The sequence below is a fragment of the Kryptolebias marmoratus genome, linkage group LG18 (assembly GCF_001649575.2).
Source record: "Kryptolebias marmoratus isolate JLee-2015 linkage group LG18, ASM164957v2, whole genome shotgun sequence".
Taxonomy (NCBI): Eukaryota; Metazoa; Chordata; class Actinopteri; order Cyprinodontiformes; family Rivulidae; genus Kryptolebias; species Kryptolebias marmoratus.
This window is the reverse complement of record NC_051447.1, coordinates 17800817-17816810: the sequence shown is the minus strand read 5'-3', so window position 1 is coordinate 17816810 and position 15994 is coordinate 17800817. Positions and strand designations below refer to the sequence as shown.

At 41.4% G+C, this 15994-nt stretch overlaps 1 long non-coding RNA gene across 1 annotated transcript in view; it reads right to left on the bottom strand.

Moving 5' to 3' along the window:
• LOC112451025 overlaps positions 1-15329 on the bottom strand; it is a 61675-nt gene extending 46346 nt beyond the window's left edge. Inside the window, exons 1-3 of the long non-coding RNA XR_003039759.2 lie at positions 15253-15329; positions 15071-15136; positions 11209-11345 (exon numbers count right to left, since the gene is read on the bottom strand). This is a non-coding gene — a long non-coding RNA (uncharacterized LOC112451025). The remainder of the gene's footprint in view (positions 1-11208; positions 11346-15070; positions 15137-15252) is intronic.
• Positions 15330-15994: the final 665 nt, after the last annotated feature.

Genomic DNA, 15994 nt, shown 5'->3' with positions numbered 1-15994 from the left:
TCTTCCTGAGTTATTTGGAGTTATTTTGTATTCCACGCTACACAAACCCACAAAGAAGAGACTAGACTGCAGAAACGGTGGCAAATCACTTTAGAAACAACAAATATTGGGTTAAAGTTGCAGGAAAGTTGCGGTTTTTTGGACAAATTTGCAAAAAGTTGCGATTTCAAGGGGTTTGCTTGATTTTGCGTTAATAGTTGCGATCGCAACATCGCGAAATCGTGGAGGGTCTGCTTCAGGGACTGAAAGGACTCGTCAGCGTCTTAAAAAACGCTAAATTCACCCCAGGTACAAGTATGAAACCAGTCCTTTATGTCCAAGTTTATTATTAAGTTAAAATAAGCAGCGATATATACGATAAAATGAGTCCAAATGAGGAGTTTTTCCAATATTGAGTTGCTATTATTTTAAAATTCTCCATTTTAAAAAGGTAGTTTTTTTTAAATAAGTGCCGGTTTGGAGTGGCATCATCAGGAATTCCAGCCCTATATTTAAAAACAGGAACTTCGAGCTTCATAATGATGCCAAACTTTATATGAAGGGATTTCCAGGCGCCCAGGCAGCCGTCAGAGAAAAATATCTGGTTTTAAAGGGAATTAAAAAGGTAGATTAGGATGATTATAAGCTATCTGAGTTACTGGGATCGATGGACGGCGTCTTTAGGGACTCGTTTTTAACGTAAATTGGGTCACAAATTTAAAATCTCTGGTTTTAGTCACGACTTTCCAAAAAAACAATCAGACCAAACAGGCTTTGAGTCACAGAAGGGGTCTCGGATCGTGTTTTATTTTCGGAATGCGTGTCGTCCGGCGATCTTCAGGCCGGAGTTTTAAATTAAGAAACGACTGAAGCGTAGCCGTTCTGCTCAATCTGCGTTGAGGACGCGTTCAGCGACTAAAACGCCACATTTTTAGCTCAAACTCTGTAAAATTAACCGAGTTATAGCTATTTTTTTGTGTCGGCTAACATTGTAATCACTCGTCCGGCGGTCTGTGAGATATTTTGCTAACAGTACACAGAGACATGATCATCACTGCGTTATTTTAACATTATTGACTTCAGCGGGGGTTTGAAGATCTCTACAGAGAAGCAGATTTCATGACATTAATGTTCAGGTAGCGTAACTTCCTGAGCCTAAACGTATTCGTCCTGGAAACCACCTGAGGATTTCTCCTTTATTTAGATAAATTTACTTATAATTAAAACCGTTTCTAGATGCCCAGGACTAGATATAACTCCGGGAGGATGTATTTTTATCAACAATATTGCAGTAAAACAGTTTAATGTAGTTGTAGAAATTCAAAAGATAAACTTTGTACTGTCGCAAACTTGGTTAAAGTGTTTAGCAACACATCACGATCGCCCCCAATTCCCCGTTTCTTTGTCTGTTAGCAAAATATCTCATGAAGCAGTGGTCAGATTTTAATGAAACTGTCGAAGGTATGACCGGATCTGTGTCTACAACTGATAAACGTTTGAATTCGACCCAATCCAAGATGGCCACTACAGCTATAAATGGCTGTAAATTGCTTGTTTTTACAGACATGGAGCTAAAACTCGGTGTGGTAGTAGCTGGGAGTCATCCCCAACAGATTCTTTGAAACATCGGCCGATAAGAAACGGACTTCAATGTAACGGTTTATGACACTGTTTGCGTTTGGAGCCATTTTAAGACACAGATTAGCCTCAGTTGATCACCTGACTCACTAGTTGTCCAAACGGAGGGCGTCGAAAGAGCTGATCCACGACGAAAACCCCTTTCTCTTTAACTAAACCAAGCAATATGGAGTAATAATGGTGAAGATTGTGCTTCTGCAGCCATTTTAAGTCACTCTGAACAACTGAGAAGTTATTAATTTGGTGTCGGAGCCAACGAAAGTGTAAAATATCCAAAACATTTTTGTCCAGGGAAGCTATTGTGAAAGAAATTGATTTTTTTTGGTCTTATTTCAAGATGTTTGTAAAGTCAGCCGTTCGTGAACTTCACCAGTTCGGCCCTTCCTGCGTGGAGAGAAACGCCGCTGCGTACGACGGCTCGGGGCTCGATTCGAGCGTTTTGTGAGAACCTCCGATTGTTGCGTTATGAACCGTCGGGCGAGAACACAGCTGAGTCAAGGTAAAAAAAAAACAACAAAAAACGGAGGATTCCTCTGTTGTTCGCGAGCAAACAGAAAGAAAAAGGGAGCGAATGGCTGAGTAAAGCAAAGATGTGAAAAGCCCCGCCGCCGCAAAGAACGTGGCAAAGAAAGAAGAGGGGGGGGGGGATAAAAGAAAGACGGAGAAGAAACAGGCTGTTGAGAGCTCAGAGGAGAGGGTAAATATGGTGGCGGGATAACAAGAAAACAAAGGTAAAGAGGAGATAATCAAAAAGTGTGTGTGTGTGAGGAAACAATGAGGACGGCGAAATAAAAAGGAAGGGAAACAGAACAGAACAAACTCATTTACAGAGCGGTGCCAGACTTGAAAACAATTATCTGCCATCTCCGTCGCCTCTGAGGAAGAGTGGCGCGTTTTGTGCGGCTCTTTGTTTTTCTCAAGGACATATTCATTATTTCAGATGAGACCCATTTGAGTCTAAATAAAGACTTTCTCTCCTCCGTCGGGTTCGGTGGCGCTTGTGATGTCGCATCTGAGGGGATGTGAAAACACGACCCAAAAGGGGTCTGATGAAAGCGCCGCTACGCCCATAATGCGTGTTCATTAGGTTTAAATTCTCTTTTATTTCCTGCTCCAGGCCGGGCGCCGACATGGTTTGCTGTTTGCACGTCGCAGCGAGCAGGTTGTCCGACCGAGCCGCCTGAAAACAGGCCGAACGTGGAAAAAAGAGCGGGAAATAAGGCCGAACGGCAAACAAGGAGCCAGGAGTCCTTTATGAGTCACAGGACGCACATTTGCAGAAAGCGTTAATCCTCCCTGGATGAGATTTTGACATCGCGAGAAGAAGAAGAAGAAGAAAAACAGCTCGCGGTTGTGTTTGTTGCCTCCTCGTTTCCGCCTCGGGTCACGGCGGAATCAAACTGACACGGGGAGAAAAATAACCCGAGCCAGTTTCGGGTCCCGTCTTACCTGCCCGTCTCGGCTGGGAATGAAAGGAGAGGTCACACACACACACACACACACACGCTTCGAATGGCCTTCAAGAGTCCTGCATTCCACATTTAATTGGAAGAAAGAAGAAGGGGGAAAAAATAAATAAATAAAAATCACCATAAGAGCACCCTCCAAAGTAAACTTTTCGCCGCCAATCAAACCACCGTTTCTGAAGCCCCGCCCACCAGAAACACACACCTTCACACCAGACAAGGAGCTGAGGACGCTCACATCGCCACCGAACGAGTAAACAAACTTCCTGGATTCTTCGTCTGCATTTAACGCAACGCTTCGGTAACAAAAACGATTCGTAACGGATTCAAACCGCCTCCCGGGTCACCGCTACGCCTCCTCCCTGGCTGATACAGCCGAACCAACAAATACACGGTTTTAAAGTATTCTGACGGTAATTCTGTGAGCACAAAGTAGGAAAAAAATCGATTTCAACCAACCTGGAAACGGTAATTAATCAATCTGTTGCGTGAGCGCCATTTTATTGTCTTCACGTCAACGAGCCGAGGAAGTCTGCACGTAAACTTCAACACCGCCGCAGCCTAACGGTCCACGTTCTCCAAAAGCAAAACACCGCGTTCGTTCCAGAGGTTAGACCACACGTGTCAAACTCAAGGCCCGCAGGCCAGATCCAGCCCTCTGTAACATTTCATCCGGCCCTCTAGTCTGGTTCAGATCGAGTCTCTGATTCTTATTTTGCTTAAAAAAACTGAAGTTTTCTCTGACAGTGACTTAGAAGCCAACAATATATAGTTTTAATTTCTGTATGATCAGGTTTTTGTTGAAAAATCTGTTTTAATGTTAAAAAATTCATTTAAAAGCTGAGTGAGGCGTAAGAAATGACACCTAATGATGAGCTTTTTAAAGTTTGATCTATTTTTGTGTTCATTAAAGTCTGTTTGCTCTAAATTCTGTATAATCTGTAACTAGAAAAAGGAATTGATATTTCTATATGAATGATTTGACATAAAACATCTAAAACCAATTAATTTATGTAATTTTTAATAAATATTGATCGTGATTGGCCCTTGGCTAGGACCAAATTTTTAATTTTGGCCACCTTGCGTCACTGGGTTCGACACCCCAGGGTTCGAGAATGATCCGCCATCAGTATTTTAATTTAGATTTTCCAGGGAAGCTGATTTCTTCTGCTGTGTTCCCCCAAATAATTCAACTTTAAGGTGTTTTAGTTTATAAAAACTCCTTTTTATTTCCAAGATCTGAACACGTGAGGCGGAAATAAAACCCGTCCACTTTAAAGGTGAATTTATATTCTTTACTTCCCGCAGAAAAAATGTGATCCGGCCGTGTGAGACGTTTCCTCCGATCTGCGTCAAGACAAGGACAAAGGCTGGAAAATGACTAAATATAAAGAAAAATGCTTTTTTTTTTTTTTATTATTTTACTAGAATTATGTCAAACATATAGATTAAAACAGACTATTTTTTAATAAACTTGTATTTAATTCCACGGCCACAGCTGTTCCCGTCATCCCGCCACGTTTTCCCATAATTTGGGGCATTTGTTTTTGTCGCGGCGCTCCTAATGTTTTAAAGCGTGATTTAAACTCAAAAATAAATAAATGTGCGTCTGAATCCAATCTGGATTAAAACATTATAATTGTGAGCATTTATCCCCCCCCCCCAAAAAAAAAAATAAAAAAAAAATCCACCGCTGAATTTTTAAGAGGATGTTGAGTTTTTATTTAACTCACACACACACACACACAGGGAGGGATGAGAGAGGAGGGAGGGGGGGGACATCTGTGCTGAACGCTGACCAAATCCGTGGTGACTTTGCTCACAATACAATTTTGTTGGGAGTGTTAGAATTTGTTTCAAGTTGATGGCACAGCCTCCATTTTGAGTTGACTTTGATATCATTCTGCGAACAGTGAAATGTCTGGATAAGTGTTGCGTTTAGGCCAGCCATCTGTACCGTCTCCAACTCCAAAGCAGTTAGAGGCAGAGCACCCTCGAACGGCGACGAGGAGGAGGAGGAGGAGGAGGAGGAGACGCGGCCGGGCTTTCAGCGGTTCACTGCTGGCATCTACTGGAGGCGCCAGGGAGATCGGCGAGCCTCGATCTGAGCGTCCTCCCGAGGAGGCGCGGCGCGGCGAGGCGAGGCGTCACCTGCAGCTCTGGCATCCAAAGCACCAGAAATAAAACCCAACGTGTCGCCTGGCGCCAAACAAAAAGCCGCATCCCCACAAAAAAATAACGATTTTAATCCCTAATTCAACTTGAGAGGTAAAAAAAACGTCTCGTTTATAACTAAATTAAACATTAAGTTTCAAATATAGCTGTAAAGTTTTGAAAAACGCCTAAAAAAAAATACAGATAAATATCGACATCTCAGTCCAATTAGTGCAGACTTAATTAACTGTCGTCGTTTTGTTTTTTTTAAACCAGGAGGTTCCCAAAGCTGAGGCTGGGACCCCAACCATGGGTCACAAAACACCAACTTAGGGGTCCTGAGACGACCTCCAGAAAACAAACTAAATCCTAAAATAAACCTCAATGGCATATAGTTTCATTAGAGTTGTTATATAAGATAAAAACAATCCTCATAAATTTAAAAAAAGCAGCATAATAACGGTTTAAAATGGAGGTCGGTTGATTTGATGACAATAAAACATTAATTGTTTAACTTAAATAAACATATTAAACAACCCTTAGAAGAACTTAAAAATGACATTAAAAAAAAGCATTTTAGGTTTAGAATAAAACCCTAAATTGTGGACTACAGTGAGCTGGTTGGCATGGCCGACTGACGATTTATTTTTATTTTATTTAAATTAATCTCATGGTTTATCTCCAGCTTTCGCTCTTCTTCAGTTCCTTTTTTTTGAGCCACGTTTGCGTCGTCCAAACAAGAAGATTTGGCGTCTCGAGTTAAAAAGTTTGGGAACCGCAGCTTCGGACCAAAGATTAAATTCAACTTTAGTTCAAAACGATCAAACTGTTAGGCCAAAAATCTAAATTATCTAAATTATTTTAACTAAAACAAACAAAAAGAATCCCTTATAGTTGAGCAGGGAACTCAGAACTACTTTATTATTTCTATATTTGTTTCTAAAGGTCAATTTTTACAATTTATTATTATAAAATCATTATTGTTATGCATCCTACTATCTGTTCAGCACTTTAGTGAAACTACGTTGTTTTAAACATGTTTTAGTTTGAGCTCAAAACAAAAACAGTGTTTTATTTAAGGGGAGAAAAACAACTCGTTTAAGTTTGGCTGCACCCATTTATCAGTTTTTTCCTCCTCTGTGTCGTTAAAAACCTCAAATTATGGAGCCGAAGTGAATAAAACCTCGCTGTCATCCCTTCACCTCCTTCATATTTATGTTTGCGTGCCGTTTGTCCACGAGTGACTTGGGAAATCACTCCTCGCTGGTTTGAACGCGAGGAAAGCGTCTCCGCTCTGAGAGAAGAAGCGGCTCTTTTTTTTTTTTGTTCCCTCTCTCCAGAGAACAATTCTTATCTAATTCTTGTAATTGTTGCCTCATAATGCCACACATTCATATCAGCGGAGGCATTCAGCTCCTGATCTGTTTAGGATGCCGCGGATTGAGTTAGAAAGTTCATCCGTTACAAAGAGGAACAAAGAAATCCCCCTATCTGCTCCAGAAACGACGCCGAGCACGGCTCAGACGAAACAATGACATTCATCGCCGGCTCCTGTGTCGGCGACGACTCCGAAACAAACTCCAGACAAAAAGGGATTGTCTTTGATTATTTGTCAGCGATGGCTCGGAGGATAACAGTGATTGAGATTAAACCCCGCTGAGAAGGAGAAGAAGGGGGCGAGGAGAGGAAGACGAGTGAAAAGTGGAGAATAGAAGTGACGAGACTAAAAGAAGAGCTCTGTGATAAGTGCCAGCCAGCAGCCTGTTTGATCCTGAGGGATGGCAGAGGGATGTAAGGCGTTTGAAGCTGACAATCCCTTTGTGATGATAACACATGTTTCTTAGCGTGCGCGCTGATCCGCTCCTTCCCATTGTATTACAGGCGGCAGCTGCCCGGGCGTCGTAGCGCCGCCGCTAATCTGAAACAATATCTCTAGGCCCGGCGTAGTTCTGAGCAGCTGTCGGCATTGTGGGAAGCACTTCTAATCTGCCTCAGCATCTTTAGCCCCTCGTTTAGCTCTTTGATCCGCTCCCGTTATGCCTGCCCATTTTCCATCACAGCGATGGGAGGCCGGCGGAGCTGTGCTGGAATGCTGGACGGATGGCCGTCGGAGGTTCCCCCCGACCCCCGGACACCTGTCACAGAGCGATGAGCCGGGACAAGGAAGACCGTTTAAGACCAAAGAGACGAGTTCAGGTCCTGCTTTAAATCACAACGTGGGACGTTTTTATCCTCCTGTAGTGTTTAAAGACAAACATGAGACCTTTGGGTGAATCTGTTGGGATCTTCCAACTCCCTCCATGTCCTCTTTATCTTCAACATCCTTCTGTCCCTCCTCTGCACATGTCCACACCATCTCCGTCCGGCCTCTTTAACTTCACCTCCCAGTTCCTTCAACCTGTGCCGGACCTCTGATGACCTCATTCCCCTCAACCGCTGGGAGACGCGTTAAAAATCCATCAAGACTGCGAGAAAATACGACAACTTCCTGTCTCGGTCTCACTGAACTCTTGAGTGTTTGCGACCAGCAAGCGGAACGATCATAACCGATTTTCTTCTGTACGAAACTATGATTTTGTTCGCGCCTAATCTGCTGGAGTACACCTCGGAAATGAAGACAGCGTGGTTTTTAGAGCTGGTCCACTGCCTCGGATGTTTCCTTTCAGAGGAAAGGAAAATGCTGTGACCAGGAGAGACGCCACCTTCATCTTCAAGAAAGTAACAGGTATAAAACTGAGAAAACTCCTGTCTTTCTGAGCGATCGCTGAACAGTTTCAATCAATATCGCTTTGGCCTTGAAGGCAGCGTGTCCAGGAGGGAACACATGTACTCCTCTTCCCAAACGACACCGTCCAGCTCCTCCTGGGAGAGCCAATCTGGGAATGACCCTGAGCCCTGACGGCCTAGGGTTTCTCCTCCCGGTTTGATACGCCGAAAAGTCTTCCTCCAAGAGAGGCGACTAGAAAGCACTTCCTTTAAAAAGGGGCTTAAAAGCTGGATGACGGCCTCCTCACACCCTCTCCAAGTTAGAGCCTGGTCACCCTCCAGAGCAGGGGTCTCCAATCCTGGTCCTCCAGGGCCACCATCCTGCAGGTTTTCCTTGTTTTCCTGCTCCAACACACCTGATTCAGAGGTTAAATCACCTCTTCATGTTCTGCAGAAGCCTGTTAATCACCCATTGATTCAAACCAGGTGTGTTGGAGCAGAGGAACAAGTAAAACATGCAGGATGGTGGCCTTGAGGACCAGGATTGGAGACCACTGCTCCAGAGGAAAGCTCATTTCAACCTCTCGTACCCAGGATCTCTTTCTTTCAGTCATGATTCCAATCTCATGACAACAGGTGAGGGTTGGAACGTTGATGGACCAGTAAGTTGGGAGCGTCGCCTTTGGAGCGGCAACCTCGTAGCTGCAAACAAGACTCAGAGATACTTTAACTCCTCCGCTTGAAGCGAAGACTCGCCCCCAACCTGGACGGAGCGTTCCACCCTTTTCCAGTCCAGAACCACGGCTTCAGACTCAGAGGAGCTGAGGTCCACCTCAGCTTTGAACCGCCCCAGTGCACGCCGAAGGTCACCACATCTCCTGCAAAAAGCAGAGGCGAGACCCTGAGGGTCCCCCTCCAACCTAGATCCCTTTGCCTTCTCAACCACATCTTTACTTCCTGTCCATAAACACCCCAAACAAGAACTTTATTTGATTAAACAGAGACCAGACAGCCCTTAAGGTGACTCCGTTAACCCATCCTCCTGTAGAACATTTCTCCAAACTGAACGATCCTTTCAGGTCTTGGTCCACAGAACTGAAAAAAGCTCCTTAGAGACTTTTAGTTGACCTGATGAAAGTTAAACTTTAATCTAATTGTGTTATTTTCCAAACACCACTGCAAGAAATTAAAAAAATAATACTATTATTAAAATAAGATGTGAGCCTTAGAATAAACTTTACTTGTTGACAAAAAAAAACAGAGAATGTTGCTAATGTCACTAAAAATACAGAATTGTTTATTTGTAACTGAGCTGATTTGTTAGAAATGTTTTTAGAGATACTTCTAGTTTTAACACATTTTAATCAGGTCCAATAACTTAGTGGATTGGTGTAGTGACCAAATACACAAACGCCACAAATCTAAAATGTTAAAGAGACTTAAAATCAGATGATCTTACGACAGAGTTATAGTTATTTTGGTCAAACCTTTTAAACACAGTATACGTCGGGAACAATCTCAGCTACAAGCACAAGAAACTTTAGCTCAGTGTCGTTAAAACTGACTGAGTTAAAACCATTTTTGTGTTTGCAAAAACGTTATTAATCATCAACCAAAATGTAAAATGACTGGCACAGCTCCGTAAATGGACGGACTCTGGTTTTACGTTGTCTCCGTTTGGAAAAAAGTGGTCAAGTTGAACGGTGATCCGAGACCTAAACTCAGCCACCGTCTTCTAACAGCTTCAGGGAGCGGTGATGAGAACGTCAGGAGATAAGTTAGGTGTCGTGGAGGTGTGTGTGTGTGTGTGTGTGTGTAAGCGTCATTGTGCGCATCAGTTGGGGGTACAAGCAATCTGCAGCGAGCTGAGAGCAGACAAGCTGCACACAATTAACAGAAACATAAATACCTCGCCGTGCTTAAGCAAGCCATTAATCAGATATAAATAGAGTGAAGGAGGCCTTTGTGATTAACGAGGTGAGACTCGCTGCTAATTACCGTTTCCCTCTCCTCTGGTAATTAGGTCGCCGCCTTGAATGAGGATGACTGAGACCGTCCTGACCCTACCCCCCTCGTCTTCAACCTGCCGTGGTCCTGGTTCCTTATCTGCTCAGACGTGACTGCAGATGAACGAGGTTCTGTCACTGTGTGGCATCGAGGAACGCCTTTAGCTTCAGGTTTTAGAGGCGAACCGCGATCCATGAGCAAAGAAACGGCCTCACTGCGACATCTACATGAGCAGATGAGGCTGATCTTATCCCGGTTTCCTTTCATGACTGAACAAAGACGGCGTCAGGACACGTGCCTCGGTTTTACAACCCGCAACCCAGGTTTAATTCGAACCAGCATTGGGATCATTAAAGCCGGATCAGGAACTTCCAAAACAACAACAGCGTCACTGTAAAACCCCAAAACATCACCTCCTCTCAGCTGCAGCTGGATGAGCTCTGAAGAACCACCAATAATCTGATTTAACTGTCTTTAAATGTCCGATCTGATTTCGGTGACAAACAGCCGAAATTACTGATGATTTTAAACATCATAGACGGCTGTTTAATTAGGAGACAGTCCTCTTGTTTCATTTCCAGTGTTGGGTTTGCTTTCGTTCACCTACACCCAAAACAAAACGACAACACCTGCTGTTTTAGTGCCAACAGGAAGGTTTCCAAAACCTAAACTTACTGTAGCATCCAGTCAATATCGAGAAGGCGAGGACTGATGGTTAATTATGATTAATTCCAGCTGTCTGTGTCATCAACCAACGTAAGAGACAAAGGCAAATAACAATAATTAGTTATTTTACCATCCATTGTTACGCATAAACTCCTTTCCAATAACTCAAATAATTTACAGTTAAACATTGTTTCCCTATCGACTGAAGCTGAACTTGAGTTGCTTTTCAACCTTTTCATGTTCGGTTTGTCTTTTCCTGTCGAGCTGAATCCGGTTTGCAAATAGGAAGTCACCAAAGTAAAAGCAGATAATCTTAAACTGTAGTTAATATAATTCTATAAAACATAATTCACATAAAACATGCCCTTTTATTTCAACCCCTGGTGCCGAAATGGGCTCCATAATGAAGACTTTTCGACTCAACGGGCATAAATATCAGTATCTGTGAGCATGTGATGGACTGCACCTCACCGGTCCAATCAAGCATGTTCAGAAAGTAAAAGATCGGATTTTGGACAACATAAAAACGCAGCTTTACACACATTCCCCTCTCAGAAAATGTCTGTTTTTATTCTCACACAGCTCAACTTACCAGCCGTTTCTCCTCGCCCGCTCGCCGTCTGAATCCTCTGGTTTGTCGGCGGTTCGTAGATGGAAACCCGCAGCGGCGTCGGGGTTCAGAGCGGTCCCGCCGAAGATCACGATGGCACGGTCAGGACGTCTGATGGTCTAGATGTGTCAAAAAAAATTAAAAGACCTTAAGAAATGCATGTCACCATTTACTTTTCATACCAGAGATCACAATATCTGTAAAACTGACCGACTTATAGACATTTTTGTGTTTGCTCAGGTTGCTTAGCTGTAGCGGCCATCTTGATTCTGGTTTACTCCAAAGGTAATGAGTTTTAGACGTACACCAAATTATCCCTTTGAGAGTTTTATTAAAATCCATCCAGCGGTTGGTGAGATATTTCGCTAACAGAACTGTAATAGTTGATGGCAAAGTTTTAAAAACAGATCCTTGGCGATCAGTTTGTGCTCAGATTACGTGTTGTGGATGACTCTCAGCTGCTACCACACCAAATTTTAGCATAATTCATGTTCAGTTGACTGAGTTATAGCCATTTCTCTGTTTTCCGAGATCACTTCGTCGTGGCGGCCACCTTGAATCGGACTGGGTCCAAAAGTTAATCAGCTGTAGACGTGCATCCAATGAGAACTTTCCAAGACTTCCATTCAAATCCGTCAACTGGTTTGTGAGATATTTTGCGCGCCTTTAATTGCGTTTTCGAACCAGAAGCAACACCTCGGCTCAGACCGTTTGAAGCACCTCCTTCCCAGGGACGCCTCTTTATGAGTTCGCTGAAACGAACCCGTCTGATGGATGTTTACAGCGGCGCTCTCCCGGGGTCGCAGCCTCCCGACTGCTTGGCTGCTCCCTGTCACGCACTCCGGGCCGTGGTGATGTACAAGTATAATCCATTACTACACACTTACACTAATTGTCTTCAGCTGCTATGACCTTTTTTATGGGAAATGAAAATAAGTGGAGGCGCGGAACAGGCGATATTGGATTCTGTTGTTAATTAATGTGTGTATTATCTGGGTGGATGAAGCCAGGGGGAGTGGGATAATTGAATTACAGTCAGTGAGTTGGGTAATGCACTGCTGTAATTGTTCCACTGTATAAGACACTGTTCACATTAGGGAGATGCAAAGCAGGCTTGATTTGCTTCGAGAGAATGGTGCAAAATTATTGTTTGGTTTTGGGGAGTGAGACATAAATAGGTTTCTAATTTAACCGTTGGGTTTCTGTAAACAAAAAATCTGCGACCCGTCTTACAGTCAATAACAAAAATCTGTTCGGAAAGTCGGCGTCACAAAGCAGTTCTGTACGTCCTTACTGACTATCAAAGTCATTCAGCACCATATTAATATATATTTTTTTATTGTTTTAATAAAAATCTGTTAATTTGCATTAATACTGCAAAGAACAAATATTGGATAGGATTATTTCACACCACTTCTGCCAAGGGTGCACGAAGAGGCTTTTCTTTAGGTTGTGTCGCCATCTTGTGGCCGTCTGTTGAACAAACCACATCTCAGATTACATTTTTGGGGGGATAAATTAAATTAACCATTTCCTCTGCAACTGAAATCTACAAGATCAGGGGTCCCCAAATGGTGGACCGTGGTCCAGATCCAGATGAAGTTTATCTGGAACCAGAACGTTGCATTGTACATCAGAACGTCCTGGTTCCCCATCTTCTGACATGGATGTTGTTAATCCAGTCGACTTCCGAGCCGACATGGCATCCTTTCTGTTGGTCTCTTGCTCATCACAAGGTGTGAGGTGAGATGGATCTTCTCGATATTTAGCTGAAGACTGTTGCCCTACATCAGTGGTGCCAGTCCTGGTTCTGAGATCCACCATCATGCAGGTTTTAGGTGTTCCTCTGCTTTAAATGACTGAGGGCTCAACAGGCTTCTGGAGAACTTAAAGACCAGCTGAAGAGCAGGGAAACATCTAAAACCTGCAGGATGGTGGTCCTCCAGGACCAGGACTGGACCCTACATGAAACACTGAACAACCAGTTCTTCAGATCAGGTAGGATCCAGCACATTTTAAACCACGGATCACTTAAATGGTCCAGTTGGGACTTCTGATTCTTGTGGTCACAATCAATAAAAACTAACCAGACAAGTTGCCAACATATAACATCTGACAGACCAGGAAGTTAAAACATTATCATCCCACGAACAGGGTGGGGAAAACGTGAAACTAAAGGCCGAGAATTCCTCGAAGGATCCCATATCGCCTGCCGCCTGTCATGTTTTAGACTAAAATCATCTTCTGAGTGAAATGAGTTCCAGATGTTTTGGTCAAACCATAATAATAACGTCATGTACGATCTGAGGAGATGCTGCAAGAGCTCAGAGTATGAATAAGTCTCAGCTACTACCACACCAAATGTTGGCTCAGTATCTGTCAAACTAACTAAATTATAGCCAAACTTATTTTAATCTTGGCTAATGGGTTGGAATAATGGGAATCTGCAAAGATCATAAACACGGAAAGTACCCAGAAACCATCTGTCAGCTACATTAGTTTTTCATTTTGGTTTAATAAAAGCTGCTTCATTTTCCTGAAGGAGCAAGAATATGTTGTTTTTGACTACTTATATTAAAAATAAATAAATAAACAAACAGAAAAACAAGGACAATATAGTTTTCTGTGATAACACACTCAAAATTTGGCATGAAAAAGTTTATTACTAATTACTCCAACCACTGAAAAAGCTTCTGAACGATCATTAAAGAACATTTCCTGAAAGTTTTGTGACAGCCTTTAAAAAATACGTCAAAGTTACAACATTTCCACTTGTTTAATAGCAGTTCAGGATGTTAATTATCCCAAAACGTAGATTTTTAAGCCGCTGTAACGTTCACTCTTTAATCCAAATATGCGGACTTCGTCTCCCTTGACAGTTCTTTAATACTCCTCCCATCAAAATCATTTCTTTTAACGGAAACCTTTTTATTTTGTTAACATTCCTAATTATTTCTTTCTCAAAGTTCCTTTTAACTCCATCAAAAAATTTGCTGACAGACAAACGTTTGAACCAATGACTAACAATCTCAGCTACTACCACACCAAGTTTTAGCCCATTATCTGTAGAACTGACTGAATTGTGGTCGTTGTTTATGGATAACAATCATGGTCCAGAAGTAAAACTTCCTCTGTTAAGTTTTTCAGCGATTAAGTTCACCAAAAACCACAGCCAATTTTGCGTAAGGCAAGTAAAAAGTTTATTTATTCACTCAATAAGTTGTTTTTTTGTAATCTTTTTCTACTTTCAACCTAATTTTAAAAGGGATTTTGTAGGCGAGCAGATAATGGGACAATGCCCGAAATTCATTGGATGACACTGAAGTGCTGATAACTTTTTATGTAATTAGTTAGATTTTTTTAAATAAACATTTCAGATTTAAATGAAAGCAGCGCCTTCTACAAGCTTTCCATTAATTCCTTCTTTTGTTTTTGTTTTTTTAACCAAATTGGACCACAGACTAAAAAGTTATGTTTATCTGAAGATGAAATCTGAAACAGTAAATTAAAAATAAAGCTCATTAGCAGTTTTCTCTTGTTTTAAATGTGCTTGTTTTAAAATCTTTAAAAAGTTCATAACTCCCGTAGTTTTTGGCCTATCAGGATAATCTTGGTGTCAAATTAAAAGTATTTTCAAGTATAATGGTGCCACATTTATTCAGTTTGCTCAGACTTTTCTTTTTGTCACATACCTACATTATTATGGCTGTGGCGGCCATCTTGAATCGAGTGGACTCCAACTGTTACTTTCTGCAAGTTTCATTAAAATTCATCCAATTATGCTAATTATGCTAACAACACAACTACTGCTACAAAAACAGATTAATGTATTAATAATTCTTACTTTTTAGGTTCTTCTTTCTTGAATTGTTCTTTACTCCTGGGCACAACTTTCCTCAGGCAGGTAATGCTAACAAAATAATCACATTTAATCACTAAAAGTTAGCTTGTTTTCGTCTAACACAAACATCCACTGTCTCTAAAGAAGCCATTTAGTAGAAATTTATATTTACTGTGTTATGTTACCTTCAAACTTTCCGCTCCTTCCGTTTTGACCCAGATATCCTGATTACAGATTCACCAAACAGGTGTGAAAGTAGCTCAAATGGCTAAAAACCAACTGACGCTCCTTGCGCGCGCCATTTTTAATATTAGCCAATCAAATCGCAGATAGCTCCTACGATTCTGCCTGGAAACAGATTTTACTCGATTCTGATTGGATAAATGATATAACTCTTAAATAACACTTATTTGTAATTATTTCACAAATAGCTCGATTGTTTGTCCAACTAAAGCTTATTTTTTTTTGTTTTAATTCAGTTTAAATTTTAAAATAGAGGTCATTACATTGCTATTATTACGAAACAATGACGTAATAATACCCACAATGCACTGCAAAGAAAAAAAATCAGACATTTTTTGTTTGTGGTACAATATTTCAAAATATAAAATTAAATCTTCATGGACCTTTAATAAATCTATTGTAGAAAACTTGCTTTGTAATTAATATAAGGTTAAATGTACCTACAAGTGAATTTTTGTTTTTTTTCTCATCATCAAAATTACAAAAAGATTTTGCAATATATATATATATATATATATATATATATTTAAAAGGTAAAAAAAAATAGAATACCACTTTCACAACAAACTACAAAATTTCCAAAATAATTGTTTATCTAATCAGATTTTTATGTATTTCCAGCATAGTAATGTCCATCTAGATACATTTTTATGTAGTGATGTTTTGATATAATATTGATTCTCC